Source organism: Lepisma saccharinum, chromosome 1 (genome assembly GCF_977018435.1).
Source record: "Lepisma saccharinum chromosome 1, izLepSacc3.1, whole genome shotgun sequence".
NCBI lineage: Eukaryota > Metazoa > Arthropoda > Insecta > Zygentoma > Lepismatidae > Lepisma > Lepisma saccharinum.
Window position 1 is genome coordinate 164,147,882 of NC_139229.1, and position 19,287 is coordinate 164,167,168.

A 19,287-nucleotide genomic window follows, 5' to 3' on the forward strand; every position below is an offset into this window, starting at 1 on the left:
GTTCAGCAGCAAGCTTACGTGTAAGTGTCCAATTTCACAGAAAACACGTACCGTTAAGCCATTGAGAAGCTCTTTCACTCCTGCTTGGAAAGTCCTCGATCGTTGGCCTCTGCCAACAGACGGAAGCCCACTTCTATTCGACGGCGCATTTTGTCGTGACCCAAGTGCCTATTTCTCTGGTTGACACTAACAGGAGATGCATGCATATGGCCTAATGCATTCTTCAGCATTGTCACCGTGAACATGCTGCGAATCAGTTTATTATCTGTTCCATGAAGGGTTTAGTTTGTCTAAAGAAACATATTTTGGAGAGGTTATCATAGATGTGGAATGGGGACTTTGAGCGTGGGGATATAATTGTGATATTTTAATGGCAATCTTGATCGAAATTCGGATCTATGGAATTTTCAGAGATCTTTGGCCAGTGTTTCACACATCTTAGGTATCTATATTCGTTTCTTAGAAGATAGGTAAAAAAAAGAAGTTGTGAAAAACTGTTCCGGATTTTGTTTTTGCCTCGGAAACGGCCAAGAACCAATACAATAGATTTCCAAGTCTGTATTTGGATCACAGGAAATTTAACAACATTCTTCCAATAGTTATAGTACTAAATAAAAGTTTCAATCCACATGAAACTCACAACACAACCTCAATCTCAGTCAAAATACGTTCTCCCGCAAGATACTGAGAACAGAAAAAACTGCATCATCTTTACCCCTGGTAATTTTCATTCAGTATCATGCATAGCAGCCAGAACGACTAGGATATTGCTATCGTTCCATTACAAGTGGACTGTTCAAATTGGTCTGTTTTTCAAGTCCACTTTATGCACTGATAGTCTAATCAGTTTAAAATCCGATCCGAACCACTATGTGCCTCACCGGGAATATTACCCGGGAGCCCCCTGATCATACTTTATCACTGTGCCTACGGAGAGGCCCTCTTCAAAGTTTGTTGGATAGCAGAGCCGGACTGGGACTACCAAGAGGACCATGGCAATTTTCTTCAACGGGGCGACCGATTGTGAGCAGTTGGGTTAAAAAGGCACCGAATGTGAATTTTCGAAAGATCACTGAGAGGGCGGGCTGGGATTTTGCACACGGATGGTATAAGAAACAACTATAAGGTATTGTTTTGTTGTTGTAATCAGGGAGCCGTTGAAGGAAAAATAATCATTTTAAATTAATGTACTATGTAGGGTGTCATTTAAATGGCGCCCACGGACCACGAAAACGTATAGAGGATATGAAAACAAACAACGTTTCTCAGTACCATTTTTTGTCCTTGGTGCGCCGTTTCGGAAAAGCCTGTTTTGCCGCCTATATGCTGGCAACCCAACATAGCATTTGATCACATTCTTGACGTACCTTCCTGTCGGGAAATTACACATGCCAGTGTAAGGTTAATCGGGACTGGACCTACCGTTTAAAGTGGGATCCGAACCACTATGTGCCTCCACCAGGTATCGAACCCAGGACCCCTTGATTACAAGGTAACGACGCTACCATTGCGCCATGGGAGAGGCCCGAACGACATTCGAGAATCAATGAATAGGCAAGTGAGAAAATAACATTCGAACAGACCATGGGGAAATATAGAATTTGCCTTGGGATTGTAGAAAAACACATGTCGAATTAACACGATCTGGGTAAATAATTTGTCTAGAGCGAGAATGTGGATATATCTGGATGAGAAAGGTTCGGGGATGAGTATTCAAGAGAAGAGGGTAAATAGATGCAACGGAAGGAGGAAAAAACCTTCAGCTCACAGGAAATGCGACGGAACAGAACTACAGATTTTCCTTCAACAGTTTTTGTCTTTCGTCGCAGACAGTTAAAAAAGAAAAAAAAAACTACAACTCATGTTCCGCTAAAATGTGTCCTAGATTTTTTTTCCTTTTCCAAAGCCATAATCATTATCAGTGCATGGAAGTCAGAGCTCGTTATTTTTTCTTATATAGCTTACGTGACTTGTCACTCATAATGTGTGTGTGTGTCTATATATATATATATATATATATATATATAATGTGTTTACAATAACATATTACACTGTCCCATTAAGAATTCCTTGCTTGCAAATTTCCGGAAGGCAATTTCCAATCACACGTTCGCTTTCACTTTCACGTTCACACACCAATACGAAAAGGAAAACGTTCTCAAGGTATCTGAAACAGATACACTGAATGATCATATTCGATGAGGCCATAGTGGCGGTTCTGTTACTTACAATAAGGGTGCAAGTTAACAAGTGGAGGGAGGATGAAAGGAATTTTATGTTTACCCTAGATCAGGGGTGTCCAAACATTTTTCCATTCACCTTACTACTTCAGCAAATTGTTGCGGTCCATATTGCATTTTGCTTACCTAAAGATAATGCCTGAATTTTATCAGTATTACGGCAGGCTAAAGAAATAAACTAAATAACATTGGCGGGCCGTACTTTGGGAACCCCTGCCTTAGACAACGCATCTCTGGCAACAATAATTTTCCCTGTTTGCCAATAAAAACTTAATATATTTTATGCAATGATTTGTATCAAAATTTCAAGCCTCCGATTGTGTTCAGTGAAAAATCGGGAAAAACGGAGGTGCTTCCGACTATTGTGAAATCTACAGCATGCATGCATGTGTTCAACGTATTTATATGGAACACCATACAATTACTGTTTGTATATTTCTTACTTCTCATACCTTTTCTCGCAATGGCGCAGTGGTAGCGTCGTCGCCTTGTAATCAAGGGGTCCCGGGTTCGATTCCCGGTGGAGGCACATAGTGGTTCGGATCCCACTTTAAACTGTAGGTCCAGTCCCGATTAACCTTACTGTGCATAAAGTGGACTTAAAACACCAAATCAATCCAATCCAATCCTACCTTTTCTGCCAATTTTGCACAATTACAATGATAGGAATGCATTTTGATTAGATGAAATCGACAAAGGCAGACTGAGAAAGTAATGCCCATGCCCAGATGTGGATTCGATCTCGGTACGTTTAATGGTGAGATGGTAAGTTGACCACTCAACGCGTTCGGTCAAGGAGGAGGGAGTTATTATTTGTGAACAGCAATAACGTATATACTTGACTTTGTTTATACAGACTTCATACTTACTGTAGACGGAGAATAGTGCAATGAAAAGGTATTGCGTAAACATAATACATCATGCAACACTTGCCCTAAAAACGATCCCGCTTTAAACTGTACGTCCAGTCCAGTCCCAATTAGCCTAACTGTGCATAAAGTGGACTTAAAACACATAGCATGGGTGCGCGCGCAAGCGTGTAAATCAGCAAAAGGCGGCAAATCGCGTCCTCCAAAGCGAAAAGTTTAATTTGCAAGTTTAAATTTAAGTTTCCTTCATAAGAATGTAGTCAAAGCGAAATCTTACCAGTTCAAAATACAGGTGGAAAATAGGTAAAAATACCGCTAATACTTAATTCAAGTCCTTTGCATAAACAGTCCTAATAAGGAAACATTAAGATGACGTGTGAATCGTGTATTGCGGGCTTTGAGCGTGAGATCACACCGGAAGATCGGTTCTGGTTTGAAGGCGCTAAACGTTCTTGGCGTGGATGTGGTAACTCGAGCGAATGCTAACTGGACAACGTCACCCACACCACTGCTTTGAGAACGTTCAGACACACTCACGTTTCGTGCAATGGAAAGATCGCCAATGCTGTTGAAGAGTTAAATAGTCTCGAATTTCATCTTCGGGAGATGGAAGTAGGCTGATGATTACTTCCTTCACCTAAATTCACATTGGTCGTTCATTTATTTATTTACATACTTTTGTTTCTCCAGCCCCTGTGGCGGAGTGGTTATCGTAGCCCACTGCAATGACAAATAAAATTTGTCTTTTGTGTTTGCAACACACGAAAAGAGGGAGGCGAATTATCACGGTAGAGAAGAGTTGCATTTTACTCTTTTCTTTTACCCACTACCAGGCGATGGTTTTACTGAAAAACTCCCAACTACAAATTCAAAACGATCATAAGACATTTTGTTTCAACCTGAAGTAGATTAAACGTCTACAGGTTATGTAGGAAATACGAAATTGCAACTTTTGAATAGTTCTGTATGATTTTTTGGTTAATTGTACTGTACGCGATTTAATAGTTGTTTTGCACATCTACAACAGGTGAAGAGGAGCAGGTTCTTAAGAAATAAGAAAATGCAGAAACGAGATGAACTTTAGTAGCAAATGCTTCTCAAATATTGTTTTGGTAACTGTGATTATTTGTATAGTGGTAGTTTATTAAATTATTATATTCAGAAATTTGTTTTCTTGGAAGGATAAAAACCCAGTGTTGCATTGATGGAGGGGGTCCATTGGACTTGGATGGAGGGATGAGCATTTCTGCTAGTAACAAGCTTTTAAAATTGAAGTGGACTTCCGATAGGAATGATTTCTCTTTTTTCGGATGAATTGCGTTTCCCTCTTATAGCCAAACATTAACCTACAACTGAGGTAGACTTTCCAATTCGAATGTTCGGGCTATTTGTTACGACGACAAGAATCACCATAACAAACGCTATGTTTGAGAACGTGTGGAGGCCAATCTTCACCCCTAGATATACCTCGGCAACATTCACAGACAAAGGTGAATAACACTCACTAACACATGTCACGTTTTCACTTGGCCTGTCTCAAAAGCCCTGCGCATGTGGAAAGCAACAATGAATATGAAGTTGGAGCAGGAAACAGCTTTCAGATTCCTCATCCCTCAGACAGCTGAATGCACAATTGAATTATTTCAATAGACCGGCTCGCTTGCTGACTCACAACGTCTGCCTGGAAGGGGAAGAAGAAAAACTCGCCGTATCAGCTCCATCCGACGTGTGAGTCGGGGCGACGGTTCTTCTCTTGAGCTCCAATAAAATTCTTAGCTGCCAAGGATGCTGATTGCAACAGCCGTTTGCAACTGAAGTTGCAACATAGCTCAGCTACGATCTTCCTGTGGATGAAATGCAACTATAGGGCCGTGCTCGCTGTAGATGAAGTTCAAACAGACGGCGCGCAATTCTTTCAGAAAATATCGCTCCATTAGGCCCACGTGTTCAGCACTAATGCTTCCTGCAGATGACGTTCAAATATTTCCATGCTGCATGTAAGCAAATCTTACACAAGCTTCGTTCCTACAGAGTGTAGATCAAGTTCAACAAGTTCCTGTAGATGAAGCTCGAAAACTAAGCCTTACTCCTTGTAGATGAAGCTAAAAAACTGAGCCTTTTTTTCCCCTGTGGACGAGGATCAACAAATAAGGCTTCCTCCGTGCAGGTGAAGCTTGAAAATTAAGCCTTCGATCCTGTAGATGAAGCTCTACAACTAACCCTACCTTCGTATAGATGGAACTCGACTACTAAGTCTCCCTTCCTGTAGATGAAGCTCGAAAATTAAACCTTCCTCCTTGTAGATGAAGCTTAAAAACTGAGCCTTTTCTTCCCTATGGACGAGGATCAACAAGTAAGGCTTCCTTCGTGCAGATGAAGCTTGAAAATTAAGTCTTCGTTCCTGTAGATGAAGCTCGAGAGCTAAGCCTTCGTACAGATGGAACTCGACTACTAAGCCTCTCTTCCTGTGGATGAAGCTCGACAACTAAGCCTTCGATCCTGTAGAAAAACTAAAAAACTCAAAACTAGGTCCCCCATCTTGCAGACGAAGCTCGACAACTAAACTTCTTTTCTAGACGAAGCTCGACACTAAAGTTCCTTTTTACAGATGAAGTTCAACAACACCTTCGTGTAGATGAAGCTCAAGAACCGATGCTTTCTACCTAGGTAGATGAATCTCGACTTGGTCTAAACTTTCTATAATTTCGCGCACGCCTATGCTTGCTAGACGAAACTCAACCAGACCCGTAATTAAATTATATCATAAAGTTATCCTGATCTCAAGGTCAAATGTACATTAAACCTTATGGCGACATTTAGCATGCGTCTTGGCCACACGATTATTAGTGGACTGTAGCCAAATGTAATTCCGTACAGGCGCACGCACCTATTAATACAGACTTTGTTGAAAACCTTAATGCTCCAAGCACAAATGTCAATCAAAGGAACTCTTGAAGAATTCAGCTGTGATCTCTGTTTAGGGAAATATATGGACAGTGCTGAATTTGAAATTATGCAAATGATTTTAATATCAGGGATAAGCACATTCTCTCTAATTACCCACAGGAATTATGTAAGAACAAGGTTAAATTCCTTTATAGTTTATTTGTTACAAACGAAAGGAAATACAAAACGTGAAAATTATCAACTGTTATAGACGCATTAGCTTTATCTTTGGTTTTGCCCAAGTCCTGATTGCGGTGTAGTTTGTATTTTTTATTTGTTATTATTATTACTGTTAAGTGAAATAATACAAAATCTGGACATTGTCATGAGGAAGTTACGCGTGTATGAACTCAATAAATAGACGTAGAACAAAATCACCATACAGACACGTTAGTTTCTAGTAATTCCAATATATATATATAATTTAATCTATTAATACAAAGAGAAAAGTAGAGAAATGGAAATTTGCTGATATAAAATAAAATAGGATTTCTAGTTTCGAATTGACGCACCCAACCGCTATTTTGCAAATTCTTGTTTCTATTGATCAAGCAGTAAGCGAAAACTCAACTACCAAAGTTACAGGAGCATGTCGAGGGAAAATTGTTTGGAGGAGTTTTGGCATGTGTTTATGAAACGTACCATGCAGTTGTGTGGCAACATGCAGGTATAATGAAGAAAAATATTTCTTCTTAAGTATGTTTCACTATGTCCTGCATGTATATTTCTCGCCAAATTTGTCTAAAATCTGGGATGCTAATGAAATATTACAATTTGAGGTACAGGAGTGATTTACGGGAAAATCAAATGCTTAAATGTACACTTTCTCACTTTCAGGGCCAAATCAGTTTTCACTTACTATGCATAACAGCTGCTGCACTTTTCGACCTCTTTATTTTATTACTGTAGTTTCTTATAATACTGAACCATACCCATAATAAAATTATATCATGAAGTTATCCTAATCTCAAGGTCAATGTGTAGAAATTTCTCATTACAACGCAGTGCAGCCAATTCTTTTCATAGCAATATCCACACTTAATTTTTATGGCGAAGAAAAAACAGCTTATTATTAATATTATTATTTCGAAGATATTTCAGGATGTCTTTAGCCCACTCCCAAATCCCTCTGTCGGCACGCCCTTGTCTCTACATGTCCATCTGCAAGGCTAATTCTTAGATCACTGCCCAGGATAAGCTCTCGAAAGAGCGAATCGTAGATTGATAGCTGACCTTCATCCTGTCTATGAATGGCTTGTGATCGTGTTAACTTGAAGTGCCACGCTGAATAACATGGTACGTGAGAACACTGTCAACGTGCAAAAGAGAATATGGAACGGTCGGTGCCTGGCACGAACGCCTTCTAATACTGAAGCAGATGACAGCAACATTGTTTGCTTTCATAACAGACCCCCTAAGGTTGCTGTGCAGAGTAAAGAGTCGCACAGTCAATTTGAAGTGTAATTATTACAATTGCAATTGGGTTGATTTGGACGTTGGAATAAACGGAAGTGAAATGAAGCGACGTTCGCAGACGATAGCCAAGGAGGGCATTTGCCCCCTTCCCCGCGATATCTGAAAAACACTTCATGGTGGAATTGTAGAGTGACAACATGGACGAGGGGTGCCATATCTGTGCAACGTGAAAAAGTACACAAAGACAAAGAACTGTTCATCAAGAAAGTGATTAGATGTTTATGGAAAGGAATAGTGGGCTCGAGTCTCAACTGGGCAACAACGCCACAGTATTTTCAGTTCAGTTTCAATTTTATGATTTGTAAATCAACAGTAATAATAATAAACGGTAAACTATGAGATTTTATGGCTGAAGGGCTAGATATGAAATCTTACTCTGCCCTCAGGGAGTGCAAATTCCTGGCTGGAGGAGGGGGGATGCTTTGCCCAGTTTGGGGAAAGGTAGTGGGATACTTGTATGGGTCAATATGGAGAAAATGCAGTTGGTGGGAGGATGCCTATGTAAATTATCCTAGTGGGGGGATGCTTTATGAGAATTTTCTTATCTGGGGGGACAGCATAACCTCACGTTCCCCCCACATTCAGCAATGCTGCTTATTTATTTATTGGTAGAGCCCAATTATAGTGCTCTAATTCTCCCCTAAGAAAAAATCCTGTGGGCGGCATTGCTATAATCCACGTCTGGCGTTCGAATATTACCTAACAGTTGTTTCTTTTAACATTCATCATGAACAAAAGCTTCATGCTTCCTTCTAAATCAATGAACGACGTTAATTTCCAGTGGGTTCGACCAACAAGTGCTGGCGCCCAGAGGCGCCAACGTAAGATAATTTGGGGGGGGGGGGGGGCAAGGTTGGCATAAACAATGTTTTATACGTGTAAATACGAGTGTGTATATATATATATAATGTGTCCCTCTACGTGAATTGGGGGTGGGAGGTGGAGCAGAAAGTGCCTTGTACCCCCAAAGTCGGCGCTTACACATCGAGCAACTCCATCCTCCGCCACTGCACCTTGAATGTCAAGAATTAAACATAAGAATTCACTTCCCCACCTGCTGCTGTGTGTCACCTGTCCAGAACGATCTGGAGCTCATGTGCTTGCGGTGCAAGTGATAAAGGTTGGAGCCTGCCTGTGTCAAGTCTGAAGGCCTTCCTCTCTTCGGAAGGAGCGTGTGGGGTCCCTTTGTTCTCGCGACGAAAGACAAATATAGACCCACCGATGCCTTGCTCCCTCCACGCATCTCGTGGTTGAATCTCATCCCTGTAATCTCAAAGCAGTAAGTGTTGACATCTTGATGATCCCGTAAACATGTTCGGAAGCACCTTTGAGAAAAGGATGACCAGGTCTTCAGTAATGTTGATTTGCTATAAATGGTTTTCCGAGCAGTTTAAGTGTTCTTTGAAGGTGTCCATCTTATCTGATTTTTAGTATATTCTTGCATGACACTGCCTCGGTGCGATGGTAATATGATAACTAGAAGTTCATTTTTGTCAGCCACTTAAAATTTCCTCAAATACATCTGAAACTCCAAGAGCGCCATAGAAGGGAGTGACCCACAAGATCTGACGTTCTTTTGATAGTGTAAGGGATCCATATAACATGCGAACTTTCCTCGTACTAAAAATACGTACATAAAAAATAAATATGAATGCTTAGAATAAACTAGAATAATTAAGACTACATCAGAGCACTGTGTGGCGTCATTTTTAGCCAGGCTGCAGATTAACAAGGGGGAGCATGAAACGAGCCATCACTGGCAAATACAGATTATTTTTCATCTCAAGGAATTATTCCTCATCCCACCTAACTTCAATAATGTATACACTATTATCAATATTAATTATGCCACCTGAACCAGGGTTCGATTCCCGGTAGAGGTACATTGAACAAAGGTTGTGGTTCCTCTTTCAAACTGTAGGTATTGTTAGGTCCTGTTAGTTTAGCTGATCATGAAGTGGATTTGAAGCAAATTCTTTCTCTGTCTTTTCGCACTCCTCCGGGCTCTACGTGCCATTAATATTCATTATTAGCTAGCCTCTGTGGCCAACTGGAAGTTGTGCGTTTGGGAGTGGGGGGACATAAGGTTATATTTAATGACAAAATGTCTATAAATTAAGCTGTGGTAAATGTGTTTAGGAAGACGTTGGGGAAAAATTCCAAAGCATGGGTGTTGATAAATCATTATGAAGCCATAGACCCTGACAATTTATTCGAATGCAGTTTATCCTCATCGTCACCTAAAGTTACATAAAAAAACACGAATACTAATAGTTATTACTCGATCTTGTATCCATGTTCCTTCCATACATATACTTAGATATCATACTAAAGAGGAAAATGTTGGAGCTACATTTGCAGAGTAGCACACTGTTCTGCTGCCCTTATTTCGTCAAAAGCTTAGGGAGGGCAGTTAGGAAATTTTGGAGGATGTTGGATTTTTGAATGGTATCAGTGTCGCCAACTCCTATGGGCCCGTGAAGCCCAAACCCACCCAATAATTGGTTGCGTTCTTCTGATTATTATTATATCCTGTATTTGTTATCGTGATTCGTAGTGGAGTTCTTGTTAAAATCAGTTAATAACAGATTTTTTAAAAAAGGTAAGGATGCATTATTGGTGTGCATTAATATCATGATACATAACAGGGAGATTTATGGGATTTTTTGTAAACTTACAACTCAAGTGTTTGAGCCTAACCAATGGTTTTCAAAAGCTGTCGCCCCTGAATTGTATGCTTAGCTTTTTTTCGTGTTTTTCTTATTTAATGTCACTTTTCTGCCACATTGGGTGATCGCAATGACAAGGATGAATGAGTATTATATGATATTCACGAGGGCCTCCCGATGGCGGAGTGGTAGCGTCGTCACCTTGTAATCAAGGGGTCCCGGGTTCGATACCCGGTGGTGGCACATGGTGCTTCGTATCCACTTCAAACTGCAGGTCCAGTCCCGATTAGCCTTACTGTGCATAAAGTGGACTTAAAACACCAACTCAAACAAACAAACAAAGAAACAATGAAATTCACGAACAGACACCGATGTCCAGGGTAGGACTCGCCCCCGGAACCTTCCGTGGACAGATCGTGAGTAGGTTATTCATGTTAGTACTCCACGAGCTTTTTGATTTTGTAGTAGCTACATGAAATAAAGATCCATAGTTACAAAAAACATATTCGCCAAACTGGCATTCGTACTACCGTATCTGTCCACACAATAATCGAACCCAGACTCTTTGATTACAAAGTACAGGCCAGAATTACGGGGCGTGAGATACAGACCTGGGCTTTCATTTACAAATAGGTTCCAGTGGGGGAAAAAATGCTTTGGAAACGACCATAAGATGAACAAATTAACGAGTTATTTGAAATCTGATATAAAAAAGCATATAACTAATCATAAAAAATAAGTTGACCTAAAAGTTATAACTGATATTTGTATATATACGGGGTCTGAGGGTGGCTTCCACACACATATATAAACCTGGGCCAGACAAAGCGATAGCTCGTCGCGATTAGCTGAAAGTAGCAGAAATGATACGCAAACAATTAACAAAGCGATAGTGTTATGCAGGCCCGCACCACCTAAAACTTTCTTAAATTTCCTCAACACATCATAATATTTTTCATAAAGGCTGGATGTATAGTAATTTTGGCTCTAAAATTAGCCTTAAACACCCTAAATACGGACTTAGCCCACCAGATGGAAAAGTTTGAATAAATCCTTGACCAAGGTCCGTTGCCCTTGACTACTTCTCGATATGTGTTTTGCATTGCGATACCTGATGAACAGTGGGCCTTCCCCATGGAGATGCATTGTAACCAAGGGGTTCCGGGTTCGATCCCCGGTGGAGGCACATTGGTTTGACTATGGTTCGGATCCCACTTTAAACTATAGGTCTAGTGCCGATTGATCGATCTGAGGATAAGCAGTGTTAAAATAAACTTTGATGAGTCGTATTATATGTACTTAATTTATGTTACGCCACTATTCTACATTTCTTGGTTCGACGTGACGATGAAGATGAATGACGAATTGATAAAACAGAGAAGGTAATAGGCACAAAGAAGTATTCATTACATAGAGTAGGAATGTTTGATATCAGGCCCTTCGTAGCTTTCACGCAAACCACTCAACCACGGCAATAGACCGGCATCACCTGTTGAAGAGCCATACTCATACATGTCAATATTAGTACAACAAACAAGCAAACTGCCTCACTGTGTTAGTAAAGAATTTGTAATGAGGAAAAGGTGATGAATTACCAGCAAAATAAACCCTACGAGACTAAAAGAAATCGAAGATAGAAACCGCGTCTACACTTTCTTTTACAAGTGCTACGTAGTATTATTGTAAACCGGTCATGTAGAGAAAGGATATGCAGAATTGTTTACATTACCTTCAAATTTATTATGTTCCGTCCGGGATACACTGTTGGCAGGTCGCGGAGACCAACAGAATGCAGATTCCGCTTATTTCAAGTTTTGTAGCACACTGGCCCCGCGTCACTCACTCTAGAAACACGCACTCCACACGCGCTAACTTTGCTCCGCGCCGATCTCGTCTCGACTAGTTGCTCCCCTGCGACCACCGACAAACCCCAAGCTTTTCGCCTCGGAGCTCCGAGATCCGCCGTTAGTAGGGCAAGCGATGCGTGACGCGATGGTAACGCCATCAACTTGTAATTCACATTGCGGACGCTACGTGGCGCACATGTCCTCCTTTCGCATTGTCAGGGTTGTCAACTGCGACGTTGGTGAGGTGTTTTGTGGCAATTATGGATTCTATAGTGATTCTATATCAGCTGAGGGCATTAGCAGGAGGACCAGGTTGGGCAACAATCCACCAGAAAAGCAATGGGTCTTCCTGTGTTGGCCCCCGGCAGTTCTTTTTTCTGGAAGGGGTCAAAATCAACAAGTTAGGGAGGTTTCAGCGCGACACGAGGGTTTCACACCAAAACGACAAGCGACACGCTACACGTGCTGCTACAGGATGTCACCAATCGTACGCAGGCTTGTGCAGGCCTGTCATGCAGCTATGGTGTGAAACGGTACTGTTGATTAACTAATTCCAAAGCGAAACACGCGTCGCGTATCGCTTCGGTCTGAAATCTGCGTATAGGTGGGTTTCATGTGACGTCAGGATTCGGAGCGCCGCCATGTTTGCGGAATAGCTGTTTGTCGTCTGCAAGGAAATACCCACCACGCAGCGTTCGTTACACCTGCGCCAAGTGCACCTTGGTTGTGTAAAATGTCGGTAACATTGCATAAAAATGCAACGAAAAGGCCAACTCTAGTTCACCCGTGTTTATTTACTTGAACCAGCTACATGGAATTGTGTTAATTTGAAATATTTTTATACTTCTTCAAAGCTCGTCTCTCTCTGACCTGAAAAGCCCCCCCCGATGGCGCAGTGGTAGCGCCGTCGCCTTGTAATCAAAGGGTCCCGGCTTCGATACCCGGTGGCGGCACATAGTGGTTCGGATCCCACTTTAAACTATAGATCCAGTCCCAATTAGCCTTAATGTGCATATAGTGAACTTAAAACACAAACTCAATCAATACTCAATCAATCTCTGACCTGAAAGACGGCTGATAGTCTTGTGATCGAACATTGATGAATGCCGGAAAATAATCTTTCTCACCCCTAGTGGAACTTATTATTGTTTGTGTTTATATTATTGCAGGGACATTAATGATTTCCTCGAAAATTGGACATGGTATCCTCTTATCATGCCATACAAACTCGTTCTATGATTGTTGAACGATGGTGTTTTTCGTACGGTACAACGATTTTTTAAATTTCTTGGTTCTGGCAACACTGTACCTTCATTCTAAGGCGGGTAAAGGATGATTTTCCTATCACCGATCGGCCTACTATAAAATATGGCAATAACTGTTATTGGGCATATTCTGGAACGCCGCGTTCGTGAATCGAGTTTTGTTTCTTTAATCTGCCCTTCGCGGCCAAGGGAGAAATCTGATCGGGTTTCAAATAAGATTGAATACTATTGGTATAAGATCAATGCATCTCTAAACTACCGAAATGATTTGGCCAACTCATGATTAAACATACAATATACAGGTACGAACTTCAATATTTGTTTATGCGAGGTTGCTTATGACCATCTTGATTAAACTCTAAAAGTTTCATGTAAGAATAGCAAAATATATTTTCAAAATAACAAACTTAAATGAGCTAAAAAGAAATGCATTTATATTCATAAAGTTGGAAAATCTTTACAATCTTTATTCTTATTCACAATGCCTCAAATAAAAAATATTATATTTACTGCACTTTCGATGTCTTAGAAACAGATGATCAAAGATCATTGTTGTTGGTAGCATAGAAAAAAATATATTTTGAAATCTGGCAGCAGTGTCGAACAGCAATATAAAAAGAAAACAAGCAGTAAGGAACTCGTGATAGCATCAAAGGGAGGGGAACGTGTTAGCAGCCTCCGTAAACTTACCATAATTTACTGGATAAATTAAAGCAAAATCATATTCTTTCCAATTGCCTGTAATCTCAACAGCGTTTTATCTAATTTTAGGTATTTTTCTCATCATTTATCTATAAATGTATCGCTAGGTTGTATGATTGGAATTTATGCTATTATACTCTCTTATATTATTATTATTATTGCTACTACTACTGTTTTTTAATCAGTTTGTTTGGTTTAATTTGGACCTATTCCCGCCTTAAAACACAATTTTATGATTTTAAAAAATAGTTTATGGACATTTTTATTCGCAATTGCAAACAAGAATATTCTGAATATGTGACTTAAAATCCAACTTTTCTGAAGGATATTTTTTGCGCAATTGAACCATGTCTTTTGTATTGAAAATAGGAAATAAAATCATAAAATCACTTGGAAATTTATGTTGTTGCAGAATCATCACAAGGGATGCTAAAATAATATAATTTACTCGTACCTGAGATTTTGTTTTGCGCATTTGACGTACTCCCGCATATTTGGAGTTGCCAATTTTATGGATATGAAATTGGGTCACCAACATCACACGTTGTTGTGTGGTGTTTTTGGCGCTCACCACGCTTCCGTTTTGCGCCCAGAGAAAACCGCATGGAGCGTTGAGGTATTCGCGCGAATGCCAAGACGATCGTGATGCGAGGGGCGTCCGTCTCCTGCACGTCCCCGTGCGGTTCCACTAACGGAATTTCATAGCCCAGGTCAACCGCCAGGAGGACACGACTTTAGCTTTTCAACTTTTACGTGATCTTTGCTAGATTACGTGATATTACACCTTTCTGATATTCGCTATGTGGTTCACGTCTCGGCTTCAAAGCATGCTTAATGCTATCTTTTTCAACGTCATCATTACTTCTGGTAAGTGTGCGAATAAAATTGGGAGAGTGGGCTGCTATGATTGCTATCCATAGTTTGATTCGGGTGTATAGTGACGACACTAGAAAAAAATATTGTGGGAAGGTAGAAATTGCGGATGTCATGTGATGTAAACAGGAAATTCATATTTTTGCAAGACAATCCCCTCTCTGCTTTTTGGAGGAGATACTTGTACATAATTATTATTATTATTATTATTATTATTAACAACATAGTAGACTCAATAGCAAATTCCTGCACAGAGGGGTGCCGCATTACCAACAATCCACAAATGTATTTGGTTTAATTCTTTAGCAGTATACTGTAGTGTATTTTAAGGAGTGACCCTAGTAGTGTAATTGGGGCGTTTCAAAGTAATACTTTGTAGGTATGCATTTGTAGCCTCTTTTTTTATCAATTGAATATCAGTTTTTGACATATTTTGACAATTTTTTGTCTGTGTTTTAGCGTTTAGCGATGTTTTAGTAAAATTTCCCTTTCTTTCCCTTTTTTCCCACTCATACTTGGTAGGTATATCACGATCTTACGTGATACAACTTAACCTATCTTTTTTTTCTTACTTTTTTAAAATTTTTTTACGATCCTAAGTGATATAACTTAACCTATCATTTTTTTTTATATTTACGCATCGAACTAACCTACAAGGGACTCTGTTTGTTTTAATATTTCAGTATTTTAAGGTTTTCACAAATTTTATGTAACCTAAAATGTGTTGGATGTTGATTTTTTTTTTTTTTTAGTATGTGGCAATTTTTGTTACGAATATTTTAAAACTGCTCCGTGACCCTCTCGTTCTTCACGTCGTGGACGAAGGACTTCTCTGCGATCAGGATGACGCTGCATAGAGTATCGGCAGGCAGCGCATCGTGGAACTCGCAGACGACCTTGATGTTGGTGCGATCGTTGACCACCACCTGCTTCCTTTTTGTGGTATTGATGACGAACATCGGCTTGCGGATTTTGAATTCGCTGGGCGTGTAGTACATGTCCACGCTTCCCTCGGTCACGCGCTTGTAAGAGGTGTAAGCTTCGTAAAGTTTTAGGTAATCGTCTTTGGTCATGTCGAGGTTGTAATTTTCGCGCGGGAACACTTCGTTCCTTCCGTTCTTCAGGTAAACGTTCTTCATCTTGCAGTCGTCGAACTTGCTGGAATCTTTTTCCTGATTGTTATCGCGTCCGGTCTGAAAGAGTACAATGACGAAATCTGGCATGTCGAACTGTATGTTGTTGAACTGAGTCGTCACGTCGAATTCCATGTGACTTCCCGACGCCAACTTCTGCACGCACTGGTAACCGTGAAAGTGAATCGGCACCTGCGGACTTTTCAATATCTCCGCTTTGTACTTGAGGGCGTAGTTCGTTTCGTATTCCACCACCGGCATTCTCAACTCCATGCTCCGGATGACGCATTTCGCTGCTTCGGGTAAAGTGTTGGCTATCGGCGTGCCGTCCGCGTTCAAGTTGGTGTATCGCATCAGTGCGTCGTTGTCGTTGGCCGCTCTTCGAAAAGTGACGCGCAGTCCTCCCTTCCACATGATCTCCTTGTAGTCCGAGAAGAATCCCGGCAGCAGACGCATGGGAAAGAGCACCGTGTGACTTCTCGTCGATATTTTGGTCCCCGCTTCGAATCCTCCCGCTTGATAGTACGCTGCGTCCGTTTTGGATAATTTCAATGTTCCCACTGCCGTCGACGTGATGCCTGGATAATCGATTCTGTCGATGACGGTGTTGTGTTTCCTCACATCCACCTGCGAGAACAGGTGAGGCACGAAGTTGTCCACGAGTTTCAAATTGGCATTGGGCGGAAAGGCTTCTCCGCTTTCCTTCTTCACCACGTCGAATTGAAGGTAGAGGTCCGCTCTGTGAGGATGAACGAACCCGTCGCCTACGTCCACGTCGTATTCGATCTCCCGGTTCGCTTCGTTCAAATTTGCGAACGTGCGACGGTTCGGAGGAAAATATTGCAATTCGTAACTTTCGATCTGCTCCATTTTTTTTTTTTACACTATGTGTTATTTATTATACGTTGATCTCCAGGACGGCCGTTGTCGTTGCACCTGCGAAATCCACCACGTCGCCTTTCTCGTTCGTCACCACCAACTCTATGTTGTCTATGCGGTTGCGACATACTGGAAAATAGATCGGCGAAGAGGGTGTGTAGATGATCGGTTCCATGAATTCGGAACTGGGTTTGAACGTGGCTATGATTCCCGTCTGCTTGTGACTTCCCAACAACCCCCCTTCGGATTTCGTGATCATGCCTTCCGCCACGTTACAGTGTACGTTCAAAGTCTCGATGGCCAAGAATTTAGGAATATTGGCTCCCGTGTGCTTGATGCCAGCTTCGAGTTTTGTGTCGTTCTCGAAACCTAAAAGTTCTCCTATGGTGCCCAGGTCCACGGTCTCCGTCGCCGATAGGATTTCGACTCTGTGCGTGACCGAATTTTGAGAAAGGTACATGCCTTTGGGTAATTGAGCTTGCAAAGTAGAAAGATTGTATTGGCCTGGCGGGACGACGATATGTTCGCTTCCGACGCTAATTTTGTTGTTGTGCTGCGTGACGTTAGGTATGAGGTACATGCTGTAGAATGCACGCAGAGCTACTGATTTAGGATAGACGATGTCGTCGTGCAGCGTGAGTTTCAAGATCGAAGATTCGCTCGTGAGATGGAACACGCCCATCGTGATGCTTTAGATTCCACAATGCTTTCTGGAAATCTTCCACCTGCTGCTTATTTATTTTAGAGAGAAACGCGAGCATGGAGAGACAGAGATGACCGCAGTTCACGTCTCCGAAATTTTGAATGCGTTCGTCGTTGTAGTATATAGGATTATTCGTTTTCAGATAACGGACTAAATTTGTAGGTGGAACACCTCCGAAAGAATCGAAAACGAATGCTTTGTCATTTTTGTGGTAACATATCCAATGCGTGCCTGGATTTTCTTGACTATCCAAGTTGACTACGCCGCATTCTCTATTCTTAACGGTTGAAGGTAACGAGTCGGACATGAAAACGCCTCTGAAGTGTTTGATTCGTAACGGTTTGATCAGAGATTCAATGTCTCGGTTGGTGAGTGCTGTTTCTTTTTTTTAAACTTCCTCATCACGCCCTTCCCCCCTTTCTTCTCCATGACCAGGTTGTGACGTTTCTGTTCTTCCAACTCGGCCTTGTTCTTCTTCGAGTCGATGACGGTTTTCGCGATGGCGGCGCTACCCCCAGCCAAACTTCCAACGGCCCCCAAAGCCGCAAGGATGGCCGGGATGCTGAATATGAAACCTCCTATCTTTTGCTGTTTCCGCGAACGCTGCAACCGTCTCAATTGAGGTGTGCTGAGAAGCAATTTCATTCCGTGTCCTTTGGTCAAGCAAGAACGTTTCTTCTCGCGCTGTTTCTTGGTGAGTAACCCATCGAGGGCACCTAGATTTTTAAGATTCGAATATGGTATCTGGTACACGACACCCTTGGGCTTCATGTTGATGCTCTATATGTTATTTTTTTCAAGGTATGTTATTTATATATATAAATGTTCTGAGATTTCTTTTTGTTTCCCTCTCTCGTGTAATTTTTTTTCAAGGTATGTTATTTATATATATATATGTTCCGAGATTTTTTCCAAGGATATACTCCGCACAGCCGTTAAACAAATTCTATTACGTGCTTTGTTTTCTTACCAAGAAGTTCCTTTGTCCCCTTGTACACGATTCGAGTTTTGTTCTCGATTAAGATAGATAGCTTCTCGTCGGATAACATGTTAGCATATCGATCTGGTAAAAATAGACTGTATTGTCCGTCGAGCAACAGACGCACCTTGGGACCATACTGGGTAGAAACAATTGAACCGGAAGTTATCGTGTAAGGTTTGCCGACTTCCAATTCCTGAATTTTTACATACTCTACTGACAAATTTAGCATTTGTTTTAATGCTTGGAGGTCACTCATTTTTTCAGTCGTCATATCGAAGAGAAATTCAGAGTGTTAGAGAATTTTAAATTTTTCACAATGTGTTATTTATATATACCGAAGAATTTTTTTTTGATCTCGTAGATTTTTTTTCACGATGTGTGTTATTTAAATATCAAGGTTTTTTTTTACTTGTACATTTTTTTTGGCACGTACATTTTTTGTCTTGTACATTTTTTTTGACACGTATATTTTTTCTCATATATTTTTTTGACGTACATTTTTTGGACACGTACATTTTTTTGCACATTTTTTTGACAACTTTTTTTTGTGATATTTTTTTTGACACGTACAATTTTTTTTGACACGTATATTTTTTTTACACCTACATTTTTTTCACATTTTTTTTGACAGGTACATTTTTTTTAACACGTACTTTTTTTCTTGCACATTTTTTGACAACTTTTTTTTGACGGCAATTTTTTT

General features: G+C 40.8%; 1 protein-coding gene across 3 annotated transcripts in view; it reads right to left on the reverse strand.

Annotated features, from left to right (window-relative positions):
- The window catches only part of LOC146003604 (uncharacterized), a 92,077-nt gene extending 79,937 nt beyond the window's left edge, over positions 1–12,140 (reverse strand). For all 3 annotated transcript variants that reach the window (XM_083141934.1, XM_083141926.1, XM_083141920.1), the window contains exon 1: positions 11,930–12,140. The gene's annotated coding sequence lies outside the window, so the exon portion shown is untranslated. The remainder of the gene's footprint in view (positions 1–11,929) is intronic.
- Positions 12,141–19,287: the final 7,147 nt, after the last annotated feature.